This window comes from Solanum pennellii, chromosome 5 (genome assembly GCF_001406875.1).
Source record: "Solanum pennellii chromosome 5, SPENNV200".
Lineage (NCBI taxonomy): Eukaryota > Viridiplantae > Streptophyta > Magnoliopsida > Solanales > Solanaceae > Solanum > Solanum pennellii.
The window spans coordinates 37,766,365-37,773,824 of record NC_028641.1 but is presented as its reverse complement, the minus strand read 5'-3'; the positions used below and the strand labels follow the sequence as shown (position 1 = coordinate 37,773,824).

The 7,460-nt window shown below is 34.8% G+C and overlaps 1 non-coding gene across 1 annotated transcript; it reads right to left on the bottom strand.

Moving 5' to 3' along the window:
- Positions 1–7,096: 7,096 nt before the first annotated feature.
- Positions 7,097–7,168, bottom strand: TRNAR-UCU. Its single transcript has one exon. It is a non-coding gene; the product is annotated as a tRNA-Arg (tRNA).
- Between the last annotated feature and the right edge of the window lie 292 nt (positions 7,169–7,460).

Genomic DNA, 7,460 nt, shown 5'->3' with positions numbered 1-7,460 from the left:
TAAGCTCAATAAGTCATTCTCCTTAGGAGTGAACGGTGTCTTGAGGTATCAAGAAAGGTAGTGTGTTCCCAATGTAGATGGCTTGAGGAAACGGATTCTGGAGGAAGCTCATAGGTCCCGTTACTCCATTCATCCGGATTGTACAAAGATGTACCATGAACTTAGGGCAGTGTTTTGGTGGGAAGGTTTGAAGAAGGACATAGCGGAATTTCTTGTTAAGTGTCCAAATTGTTAACAAGTAAAAACCGAACACCAAAAGTCGGGTGGTTTACTTCAAGAAATCCAAATTCCTAGTTGGGAGTGGGAAGACATCAATATGGATTTTGTGGTAGGTTTTCCTAAGAACAAAAGCAATATGACTCTATATGGTGATTGTGGATAGGTTGAACAAATCCGCTCATTTTATTCCCGTCAAGTATACTTACTCTACGGAGGATTATGCAAGGATCTTCATAGATGAGATTGTTTGTCACCATGGTATTCCGTTATCCATCATATTAGATAGGGGTGGATAATTTACATATAGGTTTTGGAGGTTATTCCAAGAAGGGTTGGGTACCAAGGTTAAGTTAAACACCGCTTTTTATCCCCAAACGGATGGTCAAGCGGAGGCTTCTATCCAAAACCATGATTATATGATTAGAGCTTTTATAATTGATTTCAAGGGAAATTTGGATAAGCATTTGTCTTTGGTGGAGTTTGCTTACGATAATAGCTACCATTCATCTATATTTATGGCTCATTATGAAGCCTTGTATGGTAGGAAATGTAGATCTCCAATTGGATGGTTTGAAGTGGGAAGTCTTCACTTTTGGGTCCCTATTATATTTATAAGACTTTGGTGTAGGTTCATATCATAAGGAATCGTTTGAAAACAGCCTATAGTCGGCAAAATTCTTATGTTGACCATAGGAGAAGGGAATTAGAGTTTGAAGAGGTGATAAGGTGTACTTGAAAATTCACCTATGAAAGGGGTGGTTATATTAGGCACAAAATTGAAGTTGAGTCCTCGTTATGTGGGTCCCTGTGAGATATTGAAAAAGGTTGGCAGGGTTGCCTATGAGTTGAAACTCCCTAGTGAGCTAACTTTGGTTCATCTGGTTTTTCATGTTTCTATGCTTAAGAAGTGTTTCGGTGATACGGAGTCCATTATTCCTATTGAGGGTCTTGGTGTTCAAGAAAACCTCTCTTGTGAGGAGGTTCCGATTCAAATCCTTGATAGACAAGTAAACAAGTTAAAGAACAAAGAGGTGGCTTCCGTAAAAGTGTTATGGAAGAATCACCTAGCTGAGGGTGCAACATGGGAGGACAAGGCCAAGGCCGAGACCGATATGAAGTCCTGTTACCCTCATCTATTTGATAGCTAAGGTTAATTATTCCTCTTAATAATGAAAATAATGGCTAAAATTGAATTTTCTTTGATTTTTGGTGAAGTTTTGAGAAAATGTGCATTTTATGATGTCATTACAGTAAAGTGTGCATTTGACTTGAAAATTTTGCAATTCTTCTTGTTTTGAGTTATGTTGTACATTTTGATATGGTGAGTCATTGAGAAATGATTTTTAACATTTTGGTAAGTTGAGTTTTAGAATAATTGACTCATATATGGTATGTTGAGCTCTTGTTGTTGTGAGAAGGAAATTCCTCATAATTTGATGTTGAGCCTTATGTGTGGTAATGATGTTTTGAATTTCTATATTTAAAAATACCTTAGTTTGAGTTGTAAATCATGTAGTGATATGTTGTTGTTTGTTGGGCTGCTAGTCTTGAGTCTATTCATTCTTTTCAAAAGATTTTAGTGTCATTCCGAGAGGAGTGTTCCTAATGAGGGGATGATGTAATAATCCAAAAATTTAAGACGCGTTCTAGATCCTAACATAGATGTAAAAGGTTAAGACACTGTTTAACATCATAAATAATGTTTATAATTCATTTAGGAAGTTTAGGAATCAAAACGTCAAGGAACGTCCATACGTCCAGAAACTAGTTCAATGAGGTGCTAGTGTGCCTTAGCCTATTTGACTAAGTTTTAGGAGTCAGAAATTGATGAATTTTGGTGGAATGGTGTCTTACACGTATTAGAGTTGATTCATAATCGAAACGTATGGGCATGACTCCCCATGGACCAACCAAGGCACTACAGGAGGACCCTTGCATTTTGGGGTCAAAGACTTCTCAAGGCAGTGTGCACTAACGGATGCAACTAACGATCCATTGTCCAATCAACGGGGCATGTACTAATTCCGTCGATGGATACTTAGACAAATCCTTAGGAACTCATTTAAAAGTCTCTGGTACTAAACGATGGACCTGCAGGACGATTGGTTCATTCGTCCGTCGATTGACACACGAAGCGTCGACGTGGCGTCGTCTCTGAGGGCCTGTTTTGGCTACTCGATTTAAGTGACTTGAGTTAACTAATTTGTAGTCTAATTAATTAGTTAGGGGATAAGAGAGGTCTAATTAACTTAATTAACAACCTATATAAAGACCCTAACCTAATTATACGAGCCTAACTCTCATAATTCCCAAACCCAAATTCTCCTCATTCTCTCTTCTTTCTCTCTCCCAAGTTGAAGAACACCATAGAAGAGGAGGTCAAGGTGGGATCTAGAGCTACAATCACCAAAGTTTCTCCATCAATCTTCATCAAACATTAGGGTAGGAGATTCCATTCTCCTTTGGGACCTCTTTCCACAAAGGGTTCCTTCAAATGGATTTCAAAAGATGAGTTGTCATGTAGGTCTTTTCCAATATCGAAGTTGATCTTTCAAATTGATTTTTTCATGATTTCCTTTGGATAATATTAATAGATTAACATTAATTATAAATCGATTAACTTATTTAATTGATTGGTTGGTCTAATTTGTAGAAGATGACCTTTTCCCCTTAACCCTAGGTTGTGAAGTAGATTATGAATTTACCTAAGTCTCTTATCTTAAGCTATGAACTAGTGATGGATTTTGATGTAGTGATTCAATTGGCTCTGTTATCCTGTTGTTATTGTTGTTTGATGATTTTAAACCATTATTTGGTTGAGTTTACGGTTGATGGTAAGAGCTTGATGATGGATTATGAAGGAGACTTGGTAAGTCTTGTGATCTCAACTCTTTACTTTAATTATGGTTAATTGTGATTAAGTGATGATTTTATATTGAAGTATATTTTGTACTAAAATTGATAGGGTTGGTATGATGTTGAAATGAAATGTCTTGACTATGGTTTTCTGAGGTGTTGTCTAAGATGTAAATGTTATAAGGATAGTGATGACTTACCAACGTGCCTTACCAAAAGGTGATTATGTGAATGTGTTAAGCTCACTTATTTGAACTGTAATAAAAGGACAATAGTCATGCAATTCTTGTTGAGTTATGATGACGAGATTATATAAGGGATAGACCCTATGACCTACACTAAGCTATGATAAATATTAAAGACACTAAAGACATTTCAAAAGAGACTCTAGCATAGCACTGAGATAACTTGGCAATAGGAGGTGTTGACTTTCCATGGAGGAAGATTCACCTTATAGTTCCACATGAGGTGTTGACTCCCCTATAAGGGATACTCGCCCTAAGGATTCTCATGACATGAGGCTCCAATTGCCAAATGGCATATAGAGGGTTCATACTAATCTCCTAGTTCCTTAACTATGTTGCCCCCATAAGAAGACTAGCTAGTGGATCCACCTAGAAATATATGTTTATGTTTTGTTTTACTTTGGCCGGTATACCACCTTCCATCGGTGTAAGGTTTCATGAAACCGGATTCCACATTAGCTCATATGGTCTATGTCGGTTAAGGCAAGATGTTCCCAAAAGATAAAATGAACTAAAGGAATGAACTCTAACTAGGATGACCTAATGGGTTTAGCTTAGTCTAGGTAGGGGTATGTAACTCTACCTAAACATTGCACTATTTATCCTTGAGGGAAGTCTTAGGAGGATATTCTTATATATGTATATGTTATAATAGAACATGATATGTATATGATGATCTTGCACATTGATGTTACTACATGATGCTTGGTTTCACTTATGAATATGTGTTTGGTCTCTATTGTTAAAGTATTATGATATGTACTATTAATTATATGATATGTGAAGTTGGACATTGGTTATGGTTCTTGTTAGGTTTACTTGATTGGGTAAGGTTATGAGGCTTTGCCTAGTCATTGCACTAGTGTGCTTAATGGGGGTTCATGGGTAATCGTCTTGATTTGGTTATGTTATAATAAACTCTTATTCATACTTGTTGCTATTATAACTTGATGATAGAGTTGTCTTGACAATGTGCTCAATTATGTGATATGCATGTTGACTTGACTAGACTTAGTATTGTTGGTCTTGTGATGTACATTCTCATGACTTAATGAATATTTCTTGTTGATTGGTATGGTCTTCTTGAATGTGCATGAGGCTTTTCAAAGTAAATTGCATACTTTAATGAAATGTCATTTTTCTAGCATGATTTTGTAATGTGTGTGTATATAGTCTCATACTTAGTACAAGTGGTGTACTAACCCCATTTTCTTCCTTTTCCCCAATAATTTAGGTTCTAGTTGTTGAAGGGCTTTTGATACGACTTTTAAGGAAGACTTGGAATTCTCATTCATCCATGTTGGGTAGGTCCTTACTTTCCGAGGGCAATGCCACTATCAATCTTATGATGTTGTTCTAGTCTTAAGACTTCTATGTTCTTTCCTTTTCTTTTGAAAACTTAACGTTGTATAGCCTATATGTGACTTTATTACATTGATGTACGGGCTAGGCCCAAATTGTTATACTTTTGTTAGATATTTATGAGATGAGACATCCCTTTAAGACTATGTTATATCTTATATATCTATGTGCAATGAAAGAAGAAGACTATGTAATCTTCCTATACGAAGGGTCTATGTATACTTGATATAAATATTATGTGTATGTAGAGGTTTATGTAAACCTCAATGTAGAAGAAAAGAAAAAGTCTTAAAACTTTCCGCATCTTTGATCTATGAATGTAATGATGTAAGCTAAGAGGTTAGTCTTAGTCCTCAAAGAGGAAGACAACGCCGGTTACGTCTAGGGGGTGCTCCCTAGATGTGACACCATCACGACCTTCACATGGTGTAAAAATATTAAGTAGAATGATATTAGTATAAGAGTGCACTAAGTATGATAACCACGCAAAACATTCTATAAAGATGACATCTAGTTAGAAACCATGCATCATGTCATTTTAGTGAAAGTTCTTCAACAATAGATAAAATAAGCATAATATAGTTCACATACATTATATCAGTCATGGATACCTTTCATGACAACACATAAATTCATTTATCACATATAAGACACATTCAATATGTCCAGTACATTACCTCTCCTTTTTACCTTAACTCCTTTACCTAAAGCAACCCTTAAGTAATACCTAGTGCAATGCATGAATAGTGTCTCATTCTACCATTCATACCAAAGTATCATCTTAAGGTCACCAAGGTGAACATTCATACAACCTTCATCAATTCAACCACATACATACATAAGGACATATCATATCATGAAACATAAACTTCACATAAGAACCATCACCTAAGACAACCCCAAGTCATACTAGTGCAATGTGAAAGTAGCATCCCATAATATTATTCACACCTAGTGTTCCTGTGAAGTCACCCTAGACTAGGCGCATCACATTCAATAAGTCACAACACATGTATTTAGCCTTAGACATATAATACACACACACTTCATAGACCTCGTATAAAAACTCATTTGTTCATTTATATCTTAGTCATAAATCATTAAATCTTTATGCACATCTCTAGACAACATAGAAGTCTATACTGTACATATCACCATAATGAAACTTTTGTCAACATTACATGTTTAGTGTTCATTTCATCAATGCATGACAAGACCTTACTCATAACTTTATTTGGGAGAAAAGAGGTCAAAAACCATAGTTAAGGAAAACTTAAAGAAAAGAGAAGAACAAAATGCAGTAAACAAAGTTAAATTTCAAATTTGAAACATAACTTAATAAAATAAATGAGTAAAGAAAGTTTGTACTTACAAAATTTTAATTGTGAAGTAGAGAACATGGATGGAAAATTGAAATGGAAAGATGAGAAAATGGGTTAATGTGTAGGGAGAGCGTAGAGAGGTTTCAAAGTCATATGATTTTGAATGCCCTCCACCGATACAAGTTGAAATCCTTAAATAGGCCTCAATAGTGTTGCCTAATATAACTTATTATGCTATCTAGTTTACATGTGTCATACCCTAATATACCCTATTACTTTTACACGTATTGATAATATTTTTTTGTGGCAGGGAATATATGTCACGTAAATGCACACACAACTTTGTTTCATGTATATCTTTGTGCGTTGATTGCTGAAAATCTTTATATCAAGTCCATTGTCACTTTGTGGCTTGGACTTTTGATCCTGCGGAGTCAATATTCTTGTATAATTGCTGACATGGTTAATGTAAACATCTTTTTGCATTGTCTCATGCTGATTTTTATAATGGTCTAGAAACTTGTCATGAATTTTTATAACATATCTTTGGATGTAGGGTCCACTCTTTCATATTTCTTTTCTTGATATTTCTCTTGTTTATAATCAAAGTGTGATGGAACATTCTTTTAGTTAGGAAGGTATGCTTGTGCTATTCCTTGTAGTTCTAATATCTTCGTTGCTAAGCTCGTCATCCGAGGCAACGATATCTAATAATTTCTTCTTTAATTTCTAGCTACGTTATGGAGTCAAAATGTCAATCATCTTTTGTTAATACGTCATCCCATTTTAAGGTGATATTTCGTTATGATTTGCTTCCATGAGCATGGTAACTCCTTTATTACTTACCATTTTAGCCCTAGAGGATAAGGTAATTTTCTACCAAGACATTCACCGAGGAAGCAGAAGCCTTTTTGAAGGAAGCTATTCAGGAACAAATGGATCGTTTTATACTTCAGGAACAAGCATAAAGAAATATTTATCACTTTTGTCTTAATCTTAATAAAAAAAGGACTTAAGCATCTTGGATTCAAATATTCAAACAGTCTTTCTTGTTATCGAAATCTAAAAAAAAATATATATATGGAAATAAATTGCGTCCAATAGGATTTGAACCTATACCAAAGGTTTAGAAGACCTCTGTCCTATCCATTAGACAATGGACGCTTTTCATTCTTATTTTTTTTTTCGTATTTTCACTTTTTGTTTGAAAAAAAAATAGAAAGAATCAGATGTGAAAGAATTTTTTGAATTGTATATTCAATGATGTACTAATACTAATAACCTAAATTTGATTTAATGAATTTAACTTGCCTCGCCCTTTTTTTTGCACCTATCCTTCTTGCTTGCTTACCTATAGCTCTCTTGTCTTAGTGACTCTTCCTCTTTTCTAGGTTTTTTTTTGAGTGTTAAAACGATTTAATCTATAATATACCATATATATTATGAATATTTCTCT